Consider the following 18,114-nt stretch of genomic DNA (forward strand, 5'->3'; position numbering starts at 1 on the left):
GCCACTGTTGGAAATGTGTCTGTGGTAAACTATGCTCAAAATTCATGGAGATGTCATAGATATTAAATAAAAATCAAAAGAGAAAACTTAGGTCACAAGGATCAAGCCTAATAGACATTTGGACCTTGAAAGTTCACTAAAATAGGCTGCAATATATTTTGAAAGAAGAAATTATGGGTGCTATCTTTTTAGTACTATACATAATTTAATCCTCACTTTACTGGGATTATGAGACAAAATAATGCTCACAATTAAACATGACAATGTGTAAGAACTATCTTATCAATATAAAGGAGACATAAATATCAATCTACCAAGTTACTTGAGTGTTAGTCAAAGTTGAGACAATGATAAGAAAGGCATCACTCAGAAGTTATAAAAAGAGAGAAAGAGAATCATTATCACTATCCAATTAAGTAATTTTATGTCTTTGGACCACCTAGAGTAATGTACTATAAAGTATGGGTTTCAATGTTAGCAAAGATCCGATATACTAAATAATCCATCAAAAATGATTAGTCCTTAAGGAATCATCTATCTCCATTAATGGATGGGAAAATAGAATGATCAAGCTTAGGTAAATTATTGTATCCAAAAGAATCAAGAAAACTAATCATGCCTAATGAAAGCATTGTCTCCTTAGAGATAAAATAAGAGATTAGGCCTAAGAAAATACATTTTCTCCATAGGGACCAAGAAAGAAGGATTAGTTTCTAATGAAAATATTATTTTCTTTTAAGGGATACAATAAAACAATGAACACAAGGAACTCATTGTATCCTTATCTATCCATAAGAGAGGTTGCATTGAATTATTGTGTACATTTGTGCAAAATATGAAATCTAGAGCTGGGTGTATGTCCCAACATTAAAGTGGTCAAAAATTACTTAACTATATTAATGCCTTTAACAAAGAATATATGCACTCTAAAAAAATTCATTATGATATGCCCCCCAAAAAGGAAAAATTACTGGTAATAATCACATGATAAAATAATGAATTAGATCTACATACTATTCATAAGAGTGATTAGTTATACATGCTAAAATTATCATTGATCAAAACTTATTTAATTTTAGTCTTGGACACATTGTAAATTAGTCACTTTACAAGAATTTTTGATATCTATGAGTTATTTGTATACCAAATATAGTGCATAAAATAGTCCATTAGATCAGTTTGGATTTGGAAGATTTCAAAAAAGTAAAGTCCACCAATACAACTAAGAGGGTGGGGAGTGGGGGTGAATTAGTTGTATGAAAACTATAATTTAAATCAAACTTATTAAACATTAATAAAAAATAATATAAAAAATGGTAAGAGATAGAACACACACAATGACACAATGAGTCATTAACTAGGGAAACACTTTCACAAATGGAAAACCCTGGTGGGGTTGGTACCCACAAAATGATGTAGTACTATAAATATTCCTTGTAAGAGGATATTGTTAGAAAGTAAAGTCCACCAAAACCATTGTTAGAAGGGAGTTATGGGGTGGGGGGGTTGTTTGAATTAGTTGTGTTCTTTTAAACAAATTTAATAAACTTTCTCAAATTACTAACATATAACCAATAGATGCAAAAAATATAGGATAAAAACCATGCACAATGACACAATATTTGTTAAATAGGGAAACCCTTTTTCAAAGGGACTTCCTCTATGTGAATCATGCCCACAAAATGATGCATTAATATAAAATTTCCTTTTCAAAGGATAAGACTATGTTAGGAGCCAATTACATACAATGATGTAGGAGCATCCTAGGTGTAAGAGTAATCTAGCATCATGGAAAAATATTTCTATTTCTAATTTTTCAAAAAAAATTGTTTTTAATAAGGGTTATTCTTGTATAGAGTTTCTATTTGTGGGAGCTTTCTATTTTTAGTAAGTTAGTATTATGTGCTTACTTTGTTCTAATCTCATATCTGGAGATTCATCTTTGATAAATTAGTGTGGTAGTTAAGTTTTTTTTATATCATATGTATTGGTGTAGTCATTACAAATTTTTGGTATGAATCTTGGCTATCCAAACTTCATGTCCAATGATGAAAGCATAAATGACTCAAAAATGAGGCAAAACCTTGACCAATGGACACTTGCGCCATCAACCATTGCAGCTCGCTAGCTTGGGGTTCCAAAATGAGGTTATAATCGCACATAGGGTCAACGATTTTCTAGTTATGGTCTGCAAAAATTGGACCCATCTAAAAATCTAATTTGTAATTTTTTTTGAGTCGATCTTATGTTATAAAGTGTAATGAAATAATATTATATGATGTTGGTCAGCCTTAAGAGGTAGGGCTTAGCGTCGACAACCTTCTTGGGTAGTTAAAAATTCTTATAAAAGGAAGGCTCATAGGTTTTCTAGGAAAATTATGGGTGATAGTTATAGCTATGTCTTGCAAACTATTGTAAGGAAGGCACTCATGTGGGTTAGCATATTGTAATTTTGTAATTCCACATTTGCAACAATAATAAGAAACCCAAATTTCTTTCTCAAAATTTGTGTCATTCTCTATTTATGTTGTTTGTTGTGGTATGAAGTGGAGTACCCTTTATTAAGTGGTATTAGTGTTATTTTGTGGTGAGTAATCAAGGAAGTACTATACATACTCAATAATTCCTCGACTATTATATCGGCATTATCAAACTGACATGTTGTAACTATTATTTAAGCCTCAAGTGGCAAAAATAATTGTATAAAAGAGCTTAGGGTTAGATATTTTCATAAGGTGTGATGTGATAATTACTTCTTGTAGCAGTATTGAGTTGTAAGGGATTACAGATTGTAATTAGGTTGTAATCACTAGATCATAATAATATTGGACTTGTTGTTTGGTGGACATAGACCAGGGATTGGATGATCCATGTTAAGGTCTTGTGTTCTCTTATGTGCTATTTATTATTTTATGATATTGTTTATATTTTCATGTAATTGTTATTTATGTCTGTGGTTTATCCTAACAATTAGAGTGCACCTTCATTTGTGGTAACAGAGCAAGAGTTCCTATGTGTAAATAGATTGCCGATTTAGAGAAAGCTTTTACCAAGACCATGGTTTGGGCTAAGGATGTGGACATATCTCTAATTATGAGGAAATTTGCATGAGGGTTTCAAAAAAAGCATGGAAATGCTTCCACAAAGAGAGCATGGTGGAATATTTATAGGTGGTACACCAAAGGGTTTTAGAGCCCTACAGAGAAAAATTCCAAATGTTGGAAGAACAAATGCATAGAAGAATAAATCTTGTCATAAGAGATGAAAGTGAGAATGAAGAAGAAGAAGAAGAAGAAGAAGAAGAAAATGTTGAAGAAGAGACAATTTTAAGCCTAGAAGATGAGAGGCATTTTAGGGCCATTTTCAAGATTGGGAAAATAACTAAGTTTGAGGTTCCACACTTTTGGGAAAGCTTAACTTAGAGAAATTAATTGATTAGGTCAATGAATTGGAGGAATACTTTGAATATAAAAATATTGAAGATTCAGATAGAGTCAAGTTTGCAAAGGAAAAAATGAAGGGTCATCTGAAGATTTCATGGTAGGAGATCCAATTGGAGTGAAATAGAAGAGGGAAGGAAAAATTCACAAGATGAGACTAGATGATAGCTAAATTGAAGCAACAACTCATTTCTATGGATTATGAGCTTCATCTATTAAATAAAATTCAAGTGTTGAAGCAAGAAAGAAGGTCAGTTCATGATGCAGTACAAGGTAGGAGAATCCCCAGAGGAGATCTCCTAGTCCGCAGCAAATAACCACATAGTGGAAACACAATGCAAGATATTAACAATGCAATATCTGATACCAAATAACATCTCTTTATTCATAGATATAAATAATTACCTATAATATGCCTACCTGTAAGGCCTTCCAGGTTAGGGAAAAATACAACAGCAAATACATTAACAGTTCTGCAAGATCCCTCGAGATCCAATCCAAACCCTAGCTAGTCCAGATCCACAACTAGATAAGAACACCAAGAAGAATCCACACTTGTACCCTTAGGTCCACCAATCTATACTTTGTTTCTCAAGCTGCGGCCCTCACTCTTCTCCAACTTTATCAAAGATCCAAGTGTAAACTACCTCACATTCGATGCTCTGTCCACACACTCACAACTCCATCACAATCCTATTGCAAACTACCTCACATTTGGTTCTTTATTCACAAACTCAGGAAAACTATCCGTTCAGCTACTCCCAAAATTGCCCCTCTAAAAAATACTTCTAAACTCTAAGCCAAATCACCCTATTTATACATGCCAAAATAGCTTACAAAATATTCTAGAATATTACAAAATAGAAAGGCTCACCAACAATGATTTGCACACATCCCAAGACAAGATCTAATAAAAAATGTCACGATCGAAATAAATCCCACAAGTCAGCTCACACCAAAAATGCAAAAAACAAGTCCAAACTGCTAACACTTGGCATTAATAGGAAAACTTGATGCATGAAAAACCACTCGACACATGAAGATCACTCAGCACATGAAGAATGACTCAGCATACCCTGTGGAACTTGGCACACACTACAGAGTGAGATGGGATAACATGCTAACCCAAGTGTTAACATGACATGGGATAACCTTAACTTAGCTTAAACTACACAATTACATGTACTCGAACATTGTTGTAACTCGACAGCAACCAAAAAAATCACTGGGATAATGTGATGGCAAGGTTGCTCCTACATCAAACTCCCCAACTAAATAGAAAAGTGTGTCCCATACTTTGATGCCTAAAGAAAGATCAACAACCATCTTCATCTTCACCAAAGGCTTCCACTCCAATAGAGACAAGAAAACCAACATGCAAATCATCCACATTTGCATCATTCTATCAAAAACTAGAATCTCAACCAGCCAATCAGCATGCTCACTCCCAGGAACAAACTGAACCTAATGCTCCACATCAACAACTAGTGAATCCACAAGAAGCAAAAAAATACACATTAGCAGCAATATGTAGATCTCCATCAACACATGCCAAAGTCACAACACTAGCAATCTTTTTTTCTCACAACAAGATTCTCTACAACACATAACTCACCACCAACAATAACCAAATCACTTCTGATGAAGTGCTTTGCATTCTCCATGTCAGACTCAACCAACTAATTATGAAAACCAATCTCCATCTCAACATAAAAAAGGTTAGGAATATCCTCAGCAATAGCCTCAAGTTTCTCTACAAGTTCTATATCAGACTCCATAAATTGATCAACAAAACCAATCTCAACCTTGCTATGCCATCTTCTCTCATGAATAGGTCTCTTAACTGACCAGACAACTCTCTTCTGGATTGGAAGACTCCAACTCCACAAAAATCCATAGAATTCCTTCCTCACCTCATCCTTAACTCGATCAACCAAGCTAGCTTCAAACTAAGAAGACATCTCAAAAAGCCTCCTCTCCACCATATCATGGAGATTCACAATCATCTCAGGGTCCAATCCTCTCAAATCCATCTTCCAAGATCTTCACAAACCCTTTGCAAAAAATTCATCCCATGCTCCTTGTGATAAAACTAAATTGTTTGCAAGTCAAATTACAACTTGCCACCTTGCAAAAATAATCAAAAACCAAATCATAAGTCCAAGAACATGGATCTGCAATCCATAAATTCTCTACAATCATGCCTCAACAAGATTAGTCTTCCATCTTTGCATCCATCAATCCATCTACAAGCCCTCTACAATTGTAAGTTAGAACCATGATCTGCCACCTCACAACCAAGAGATCTAGGACTCCAAAAAGAAAATCCACCACCAGATTAAGATCTTCTCAGATCTACTTCTCCAACCCAAGTCCTAGTGAAAACTACCACAACTTTGGCAATTTATCTACACGCTCATGAACAACCTTCATTCTGATACCACTTGATGCAGTGCAAGGCAAGAGAATCCCCAAAGGAGATGTCCTAGCCCCCACCAAATAACCACATAGTAGAAATACAACACAAGATAATAACAATGCAATATCTAATACCAAATCACAACTCTTTATTCGTAGATATAACTAATTACATGCAATATGCCCAACTATAAGGCCTTTCGAGTTAGGGCCAAATACAATAATAGTTTTGCAAGATCCCTCAAGATCCAATCCAAACTCTAGCTAGTCTAGATCCACGACTCAATAAGAACACCAAGAAGAATCCATACTTGTACCCTTAGATCCACCAAGCTATTCTCTAGTTCTTAAGCCACAACCCCAGCTCTTCACCAACTTTATCCAAGATGCAAGTGTAAACTACCTCACATTTGGTGTTCTATCCACAAACTCTAGAAAACTTGCCCTTTAGCTACTCCCAAAATCGCTCCTCTCAAAATTGTCTCTAAACTCTAAGCCAAAACACCATATTTATACTTGTGAAAATGGCTTACAAAACATTCTAGAATATTACATAATAGAAAGGTTGACCAACCATAGTCTACACACATCCCAAGACAAGATCTAATCAAAAATAGCACAATCAAAATAAATCTCGCAAGTCGGCTCACACCAAAAATGTAGAAAACGCATCCAAAATGCTAACGCTCAGCATTAATAGGAAAACTCAACACATAAAGAACCACTCTGCACATGAAGAGTCACTCGGCACACCTTGTGGAACTCAACACACACTGTAGAGTGAGATGGGATAACATGCTAACCTGAGTGTTAACATGATGTGGGATAACCTCAACTCGGCTTAAACTACAAAATTACAGGCACTCAACAATTGTTGTAGCTCAGTAGCAACCAATAGAATCAGTGGGATAATGTGATGGCTAGGATGCTCCTGCATCAATTCAAGACTATATTGAAGAGATCTACTTAGTTTTGATCAGAACAAGTTATGCATAAGCTGATTAGGACAAAGTTACCTATTTTCTTAATGGGCTGAGACTAAGATTTCAAGAAGAATTAATTATGGTCTAAATGAAAAGTATTGAATAGGCATACCACTTTTCCCTAAGAGTTGAGGAAAAGTTGAACAAGAAGTTCAAAAACAAAAATAGCAAAACAAGTCACACTAGAAGATCTAGTGAATGGTCTTATGGAGGTCAAAATGATGATTAGAAGAAAAAGGGTGGGCTAAAAGTAGTAGTAAGACCCAGAAGAGAAAAACCTCTAACTTGTTCCATGATATCAATAATAGAGATCAAAGAGAAGTAGGCAGAGGGAAAGGATATGGGAGAGGATATTTTTCATGGTAAATGTTTTCACTATAGAGAAAAATGCCATAGAGAATTTGTGTTGTTAGTGCCAATGAAGGAATGATAGTTGAACTGAAGCCCAGGCCAGAGTGGTGCATGTTGATGAAGATGCCAAATGATCACATTCTAAATATTCTTAAAGAGAATTCCTAGTTAATAGAAGAGTCTTGCTAAGTTTTGAGAATGAGCCTGATCAAAGGAGGAACTTGTTTCATGCCATACATGCAGATGTGAAGATAATGGTTTGATGTTATCATTTGTGGTGGATGCACTGATAAAATGGTGTCAAAAATATGGTCACAAGTTAAATCTCAAGAGGAAGAAACATCCACACCCGTACTATATTGCTTGGGTGTATGATTACCAAAAGGTCATGGTAAGTGACTAATGCTTACTGAAGTTCAAGATTGGGAGCTACTAGGATGAGGTGTTGTGTGATATCATACCTATAAACATATGTCATATGTTGTTGGGTAGGCCGTGGTAGTTTGATAGGTATGGTGTACATGATGGGTGTGTAAATACCTATGCTTTGACAAAGGATGGAGCGAAAGAAATTTGAGGCCATTGAAGGAGAAAGAAGATTTGGTATGTAGTGCTATCAAAATATGTTTTGTTGATGGAAAGGAGTTTCTAAAAGGCATGAGGCACGAGCATATTTTTTTTCTTTAATTCTAAAAGATGGTGAAGATGAGAGGAGGTACGTGCGAAAGATACAAATTTGTTGGGAGAGTTTCATGATATTACGTAAGATAATGTACCTGATGGATTACCCCTAGTGAGAAAGATTAGTCACTCCATGGAATTGATTCTAGTTTGTCAAATATGGTAGCACAAAAATTGACACTAGTAGAAAGCAAAGAATTGAATAGACAAGTGCATGAGAGTTTACAAAAGGGGTTGATTCGAGAGAGTCTGAGTCCATGTATTGTACCATTAGTATTAGCACATAAAAAAAAATAGATAATGGAGGATGTGTATAGATTCTTGAGCTATAAACAAGATTGTGTACAAATTTCATTTTCCATGGATGGATAATATTATGAACTGTTTGAGTGGAGCTTTATACTTCACAAAGATAGATTTGAAGAGGGTACCATAGATTCATGTCTGAGAAGAAGATGGATTAGAATATTACTTTCAATTCAAGGGAAGGATTATACAAATGGTTAGTCATTCCTTTTGGTCTAGCCAATGAACTGAGCACTTTCATGAGGCTCATGAATAAGACACTAAAGGAGTTTCTAGGTAAGTTTTTGATTATTTACCTAGATGAAATTTAGATTTTTAGTAAGACATTGGAGGAGCATTTAATACAAATTAGTAAGTTATTTGACTAGTTGGAGAGAGGAAAAGTTGCTAATAAATTTGAAGAAATGTAGTCTTGTAAAGTAGCTAGTGTACTTGCCATTTGTACTCTCAATAGAAGGTCTAAAAATGGACCCTAATAAAGTGAAGGATATCCTTGAATGGCCTACTAAAAGGAGTGCAACAAAGGTAAGATCTATTCTATTGGAATATTTAGAATAACTAGGGGGGTGGGGGGAGGCGGGGCATAGTGAATCAATTATCCAAGGTATACACATACCAATGGAATAAAAAAACACTTAATCAACTTCAAATCTTATCATTCCATAGTTTAGTCTCTACAGTGAACTATTAGTAACATCGACTAGCTGTCCACTATCCTAAAATAATAGACTTGCATAATATAAACATTAATCAATAAAACTTTGTTAGGAGCCGACACTATTAAATATGAACTTGTTAAAGGATTTAATCACCCTGTTAGGAGTGGCCTTATTAGAGGACATGAGAACATTCTATTAGAATAACACCCTATTAAAGGATTTACATATGACTATTAGGTCAATATGACTATTAAGTTGACCTTGATTAAAGGATTTCAAATATTGTTTACAATGCTTAAAAAGTAATGATAGGTTTTGATCTATTAAGTAAAACTCACTTTGCATGTACATATCTCAGTTTGGCTCTCATTCACTGATTTACTCTATGGCCTCCATTCTCATCTACATCTTTGATTTTCTTGAAAACTCTTCAAGCAATCACACTTCACCTCTTCTGAACCGTCTGCTTTGATTTTTTAGTCAACCACATCAGTAACTATTTAAACCTTTATACTTTCTGGAACATCTCTTACTTTACCTTCATACTTTCTAGAACATCTCTTACTTTACCTTTATACTTTCTAGAAAATCTCTTACTTTTTTTTAATTTCACCTCTGTACCTCCTTAAATAGGCAATTCTGATCTTTTTCCACTTAAACATGACCATAGATTTTAGGGTTAATGATTAGATTCACCACATAGAATGAATCTTATCTACATTTAGTTTATTCTCTTATTTCCTAGAAGCTTCTCTTGGAATCCATCCTCTAAGTCATTAAACTAATCCTCTCCTAAAATTAAATGATCCAACTTATCGATCCTTATCTTTAACATGCTTTCCATAGTCCAAGAAATCAACTTAGTTGGCTGGAAATTATGATTTCTCATAAATTGTTAAAATGTTTTTCCTTGGCTAGCACTATGTTCTAACACTCGATCATCACTAGGTTACTTGATCGCTACTAAATTTATTTCTTGGTATAGAAAATATTATTTGGTCTCTAGTGATGCTTGGTGAATACTAATTCTTCTCGGCTTGTTCTAATGCTCAGTTGGTACTAGCACCAATCGACATAAACTTTATGTTCTTTAATCTTCTGCTATGTTACTCGGTCAAGCTTAAGTATTTGATCTGTCTTTGATCACATCTTTAGTACTTTAGCATTATTGCATTTTCCAATTGGAACATGATTTAAACAATCATTTTATCTTGTCAAGTCCAACTAATCAAGTGTTTATTTGTAGTTTCCTTTACATAACTCAACATTTCCTCTATATAGTTTTGTTATGAAAAAATTCTCAAATCCTCTTCATCAATAAAATAGATATGACACTTATATCACATATAAAATTGTTCAATTCTTACGAGCTCCCTCTTAGTAATCTCTCCCTCTTTCATCTTGTAACAACTTTCTATCTCCTTCATTTTGATCCTTCTTCTTATTAATAACCTTTAATCATAAGCTCTCTTTTTATCTTATGGTAATTGGATAATCACTCTCTCCCTCTCTAACAACAATGTCAAAGATGTTACAACTTATGCATCTATTTCATGTAGATATCTCATGTTGGGTTTGAATTCTTCATGTATCATCTTCATATGATTGATTCATTATTCTATTCTTCTTCTTCATTACTACCTTAAGCATCTCCTGAAGTAGAACTCCCTGCATCAATTTGTAAGATAGTATTATCAACACATTTGATACAATGTTTCACTATAGCTTAAGTAGCTTTATCTAGGGGAATCACCTCATTTTACCTCTAAGATATTCATAAGCATCTTTAGGTAAAGCTTTAGTGAATTGTTAGCTATTTTCTCTTTAGTGTTCATATAGTCCAATTTCACTTCTTTGTCTTGAACAAATCTCTCAAGTAATGATACTTAATAGCAATATGCTTACTTTGATAATTTATCAGCACTTATGTTATCACAATAGCTTACCACTATATCTATGATCTCTTCCTTCGTACCTTTAAATAATTACTTGATCCATATGATGTTTGAGCAATTCACTGCCACTACCACATAGCCAACTTTAGCTTTTGATTGGGAAATGTGGTTTTGTTTCTTGCTTGTCCATGAAGTTAGTCTCTTTCCTAGAAATAATGAACCTCAACCTGTGCTATTTCTATCATCAACATTTCCTGCCCAATCAAAATTAGTGAATACCTTCAGCTCAAACCTATCATTCTTCTTGTAATACAATCCATAACATTTTGTTCCTTTCAGATATCTCAATAATATTTTAACTATCATCATGTGATTTTCCTTAGGACTTGTAGAAAATCGAGAAACTATCTCAACTGCTAGCACAATATTAGGTATGTTATAAATAGCATGTTGCAATTTACCAATCATTGATCTGTATAATGTATGGACCACATGAGTACAATCACAATTCTTAAATAACTTGTGTCTTGTAACCATATGTATACTAATCAGTCTTGAATCTTCCATTCCAAAAGTGTTCAAAATCTCCTTCATATATTTGGATTGAGTAATAAGGATACCTTGCTTCATTTGATATACTTGTAAGTGAACAAAGAATAGGATCTCACCAAACATTGAAATTTCAATTTCATTCTTCATTTCATTAGCAAATGATTTGCATAATGCTTCCTTGCCTCAAAACATGATATCATCAACCAAAATTTTAGATAGCAATACCTCATTATTCTTACTAGTCTTGAAGTACAGATTGCTATTGTCATTTGTTCTTGCAAATCCAATCCTCACCAAATAGTTATGTAGTCTTTCACACCATGCTCTAGGGACTTGTTTCAAACCTTATTAAAGCTTTATGCAGCTTACACACCATTTTTTTTTTTGCTAGGATCGAAAAATCCTTTGGGTTGCTCTATGTATACTTTTTCCTCAAGTATCCCATAAAAAAATGAAGATTTGGCATCCATCCAATATATGTTAAAATCTTTGTACGAAGAATATGGAAGCAGTGTTCTAACACCTTCTAGTTTTGTGAGAGGGGAAAATGTTTCCCCATAGTCAACACTTTCTTCTTGTGTGTATCCTTTGCATACCAATCTAGCCTTGTTTCTTGTGACCTCGCCATTTTCATTCAACTTGTTCCTAAATACCCACTTTCTTCCAATAACATTATTTTCTTTCGGTCTAGATACTAGGGTCCATGATTTGTTCTTTTCAATTAGTTCAATTTCTTCATTCATTGTGTGTATCCAGTCTTCATTCTCCAAAGCATATTTCATGGATTTGAGTTCAAACTCACAAAGTAAGCATGTATCACTTCTAAGTCATTTCCTTGTTCTAACACTATACTCTTTGTCTCCAATAATTAAATCTTAGGTGCATGATGTCTTCTCACATATTTTGATAATATAGGCTCTTTTCTTCTTTGTTCTTCAATAGGTTCACCTTGAATGATTATTTTAAGTTCATTATGTCTCTCTTGTTCAAGTTCTAGTTCATGCTCTACATGGTCTTCCCAATGTTCTACTTCCTCTATCTCTGACTTAACATCATTTTCCTATTGCTTGCACACACAGTCTATTGTAGATTTGTAACTTTGTTTACTTATTCAAGTTGGGTGCTAGGAGAACTATGTGCTAAGAGAACTACCATTCATATACATGAATGAACTTTAGTCTTTAGGTTCTATTTTGCATTCAACCTCATTCCTTTAATATATTTATCAATTTTTGCATTTGCACTTTTCACAAGTTTTTTCATGTTATATTTTAAACATTTATGAGCTTTTCTCTTAGTGGAATATCTTAGGAATATGCCTTCATCACTTTTAGCATCAAGTAATACATTTCTATAATATTTAAATATGTAACATTTTCTTCCAAAAACTTTGAAATATTTCACATTAGAAGCATAACAATACCATAATTCAAAAGGTGTAACATTTGTACCATTCTTGACTTGCACTCCTTTTAGGGTGTAAACACCTATACTTACAACTTCTCTCCAATATTTTTGTGACACATTTTTCTCCATCATCAATGTTCTAGCATAGTTGATGATTGATCTATTTTTTCTTTCAGCTATTACATTTTGAGGAGGGGTTCTAGGTGTTGACATCTATCTTTTGATTCCTCCATCATTGTAGAATATGTTGAGCTCTTTGGAAATGAATTCACCACCTCTATCAGATCTCAAGCATTTCAAACTCTTCCCTATCTCCTTTTCAACTATGGGTAAATTACAACTTAAATATAACTAAAAACCATAATATTTTTCTTTAATAAATATTAGAGTCATCATTCTAGAGTAATCATCAACAAATAGAATGAAATATTCTTTTCCATGATAGCTTTGAAAACCAATAGGTCCACACAGGTCAGTATGAACCAATTCAAAAATATCATTTGATGAGTATGTCTTGCTATTGAAACTAGACTTTTTCTTTTTCCCTAATTGACATTATTTTTGAAGTAATTGATAGTATCCAACAAGATGGGAGGTTGACCCTGAAGTACAAAAAGGTTGATGAATCAGTTGGAGGTAACCTTCAAGTTAACTAACCAGTACCAGCTTTAAACTTCAAAAAATAATATATGCCCATAGCCAACTTAACAATACTATCAGTCTTTAAAATAATATGCATAATAGACTGTAAATAAAAATAGCATCCCTTGCCAATAGTGGCATGTTATGATGGTTAAGTTGTTGAGTTGTTATCTTTGCCATCAAGGTTCAAATCTAATGGGGATGAGGTCCCCCGTTTGTGACCTCACTGGTTCATAGCTCTAGGAAAAATGTTGCTATAAGTCCACTTAATTGACATAAACATAAATACCCCGTGGGTTACCAAGTTTATAGGTGTAATCATAAAGACAAAAAAATAAGCAAAAGACACATGGCTAGTTGTCCTTTTCTGGCCCATGGTCATCATCCTTCTCTGATTTATCCTTATCCTCATCCTTCACATCCTCTTTAACCAATTTTCGAGGATGGTCTTTACCTAGAATCCTCAGCTAGGAACCCATAGATGAATCGAGTGGTCCCAGTGACATTGCCCAGGTCCTCCTCTTTGTTCACCTATGGAAAATAGAGGGTGGTTGTCACAAAGTGCATGACCTTGGTGGGAAACTCCACCAAGGTTTCAAAATTCTAGCAAATAGCAATTTGGTTGTTAGCTAGGTACCTCATGGATTTCTCTAGCCTTTCTAGTCTTAGCTTGCTATGGCTGGGCTTTCCTTTCTTCCTAACACCTTTGGGGGTTTCTTTCCTCAAGGAAGTAATATCTTCCCCCTAACTTCTAGTAGGGTAGGCCTCGAGGGTGTCAAAGACATGGTAGGGGCTTATAGGCTGAGGGTAGGTATTTTTTCTTGAGGCATTCTCTTATTTTTAGCAGGTTTCGCATCAGTTTTGAAATAGTTGGAGCTGGAATCATGCATGGGGGGGACTTAGTTTTTTCCATCTGAAGACATTTTCTAGACCTCCTAGTACTTTTCTTACCCTTCTTAGTGTCTGAATTTGACTCTATCAGGCTTATCTTAACCTCAAGGTTAATTTTGACATCTAAAACAGGGGTTTTCGTGAACTTCTTATGGCTAGGGCTAGGGCTAGGGTCAAGGGAAGCTTGGTGGGTGACAGAGGCAAGAGGGATAACCAAAAGTGATAAATTTAGGGCAATATGATGGGTATAAACTTTATTCATCAGGCCTTAGTGCATGGTGTAGAAGGTTTTGCCCTCCTCGTGTTTCCTCCAAGCCTTTAAAATACAATTCTCTAGCAAATGCAATAACAGAAATGAGAAGGAGATGTGGTCCAAATTCCTAAAATAATTTAGGATGGGAAAATGGTAGTAGTATAGTACCTTAAAATATTCCTCCAAGGTAATGTACTACATGATAGCATAGTAGATGACATCCCATGGATTAGAAAGAATTGCCCGAGAAAACTCTCCACACATTCTCTCTAGTTCCTCCTTGCCTTGAAAGAATTTTTGTAGGCTAGCTTCCTAATTGACCTTGGCCTACCTCCACCATTTCTTTCCTTCCATAGAGAATTTTCCAGCCCTCACAATGGTTTCCTTCAAAATATTGAAGCTCATGCCATTGACAATCACCTTCCTAACCTTCCAAGTCTAGAAGAACTGCATCGATATAAGCTCATTGTGCTTCACCATACTCTCCATATATTGTAATAGGCCACCTTATTACAATTAAACCATCATCACCTTTCTGCTATGAATGCTATCTTCCACACCCGTCGATTCAATTCAATCACTATTTCCCATACCATTACCCAGATCAACCACTAATTCTTCAGACAACACAACCTTGTTGTAGGTTCTGACATTGCTAGATATAAATTTTAGAACCTAAAAAACTAAAATGAAAAATTATTACATGACTATAATAAGTCCTCAATGTTTCCCAAAAAACAAAAAACCACTCTTCACAACACATGTGAGCATTCTCTTTACATCTATAAACGGTCATTGCCAACTATATCTTGTGCAGGAATTCATTAACCTATCATTTTGACCATTACTACATTTTTTGCTACATCTTTCCAAATCCACTCTCTACATCCTTTTATGATAGTAATTAATATTCATGATAATTGACACCACAATGCAAATCAGTAAACAATCATGCCAAAAAATCCCTTTATGAAATCTCATGTTCACACACCCATGTGGAGAAAAGAAGGCCTACCACCTATTTTGATTATTCATATGGTATTATAAAGGTACACTCCCTTTCCATCACAACTTGAGTTGATGATGGAAACAATCTGATGTCATCCCATTCCATAAGGTGCATGCACCATGGCCAAATTTAGCCAGCCCATCTGCCACACCATTTCCTTCACGATATATGTCGGCAACATGGATCTCTTGGAAATCTTCCACCACCCTTTAAATTTCATCAATTATAACTTTAATCGACCAATTTCTTCTTCCTTCACCCTTAGTAGCCTTAATGATTAACATGGAGTCTCCCTCAATTACCAACTTATTGACACCCCAAGCTCTCGCAATTATCATCCTCCAAAGTAGTGTCAGTGATTCAAATTCATTGTTAAAGCCCCCTCCATAGTTACCAATGTAGGAGACAACCATATTTCCAATACTATTACAAAGAATACCTCCCACAACGGTGGTACCCATCACAGCCGAACCACCAAAGTTTAGCTTGATCCAGGAGTCAAGGGTGGATGCCACACTATCTTCTTTGTAGTCAAAACTTTGGAATTGTTGAATTGAGCCACTCTTGGGTCAACATTCCAAGCCAAAGCCCATTTCATATCAAGCTCATCTGGGGCTTCGGGGGGGGGGGGGGGCTTCCACTGCTAGACCTTGTTGTATTCTTTTAGAAGCCTGATAGTTAGTTAGATCACCCCCTACTGGTAGTGGCTTGGTCCTTGAAAATCCTATTATTCCTCTCCTTCCACATATTCCATGAAATATATGGGGTGAGAATCTTCTGGATAAGTTTTTGAGGTATGGGTGGTTAGTCGAGTCATCCCAATGAACAAATTGTGTCAAATCTCTATCCATACACCACTAAACCTCCCATAAGGAAATAACCTCCCTCCAAACCTCCATGGAAAAGGGCCAGTGAGTAAGCAAGTGAGTAATAGATTCAACTTCATGGAGACATAAAATGCAGCAATTACCAAGTTGGCACCCTCTACGCTGGAGGTTGTCGGTAGTGAGAATCAACCCATGCAAGGTCGTCCACCAAAAGAAGTTTATCTTAGATAGGATCCAAGGGTGCCAAGCTTTTTGCCAATCAGCCTGTACCTCTTCCCCCCCACATCACAAAGGTAAGCAAACTTAGTTGTGAATTCCCTCGATGGTGTGAGTTTCCAAACAAAGGAGTCCTCCCCAGGGGTGAAAGGAATCATGTAGTTGTGTAGGAGCTCCTATAGCTCACGAGCAAGGCCCAATGCCTTGGGCTCAAGGTTCTGGAAGGCAATCCATTATCTATCAAGGGTGATAAATTTTTAGGTCTAGGAGCCATACAATCTAATACATCCCTCTTGTAGAGGTAAAAACTTAGTTTGCATGAGGGGGTTATCATGAATCCATTGGTCCTCCTAGAAGTCAATAGAATTATCGTTCCCTAAAATCCAGTGACACCCTTTTCTTAAGATCTTTTGGGTATTAACAACATTTTTCTAGATATTGGACCCCTTTGGGAGAGTCTATGCCCAAGAGAATTGGTGAGAAGACAAACCTCCAAGATATTTAGCCAACATTATTACACCAACTTCCTTGATAGTTCACCAGATTCCAACCAATTTTGGTTAAGAGAGCCCTATTCAAGTGGCCAATTTTTCTTAAGTTCAAACCTCCAAGATCTTTTGGATGAAAAAATTTCTCCATCTTACGAAGCTCATTTTGGTCTTCTCTTTAGTACTGAACCATTAAAAATTATGTTGCATTTTCTCAAGAATATCTATGAATCTACTTGGGATTTTGAAGATGGAGAGGAAATTCAGCAGGACACCTTGTAGAGAGGTAGAGAGAAGCTAGAGCTTCCCAAAATTACTCAATCTTTTCCCCTTCTATCCCACTAGCTTTCATTGAAAGTGTTCAACCAGACCATTCCAATATTGGTTGGGGACTTCCTTTATGGTAAGCGATACAGGCCAAGATAAGTGTTAGGGAGGGATGCCTCCTATCAACTAAGAATATTTGCAACCTTTTCTCTCAAACAAGCAATGGTGTTGAAGAAATAAACTTTACTTTTCTAATAATTAATTCATTGACTAGAGATAAGTGTATACTGGTTGAGAATGTCCTTCGATTCTCTGGCTTCATGTATGGACAAGATGTTGAATAAGAAAGTGTCATCCAAAAACTACTGGATAACTTGTGGGGGGCACTGGGAGGCAGGTTTATTTCCCTTAATTCTGCCAAAGTTAGTTAAAGAAACTAAATTTCTATTTAAAAATTTTGCTACAATAATAAAAGGGTAGGGAGATAGGGGGTCAGCTTGATGCAATCATTGGGAGGAAGAAAAGAAGTTGCCAAGGGTTTCAAAGTGCCAAGAAAGTAATAGAGGCAACAACATTTTTAATAATTATATTAACCTTCTCATTGGAGACAAATCTAACAAGTATAGAAAAGAGGAAATCATGCCTAACTTTATCATAGGCTTTGGAAATGTCTAGTTTAAGGGCCATACCTAGGATCTTATACTTTTCCATAGAATGAATCACCTCATGGGTAGCTATAACCACGTCGAGAATTTTCCTCCTGAACACAAAGCTATTCTAGTTTGTGCCAATGAATTTTTCTAAGAGGGGCTTGATATGATTCACCATA

This window comes from Cupressus sempervirens, chromosome 4, assembly GCF_028749045.1.
Source record: "Cupressus sempervirens isolate cs-2001-9-10 chromosome 4, ASM2874904v1, whole genome shotgun sequence".
Lineage (NCBI taxonomy): Eukaryota > Viridiplantae > Streptophyta > Pinopsida > Cupressales > Cupressaceae > Cupressus > Cupressus sempervirens.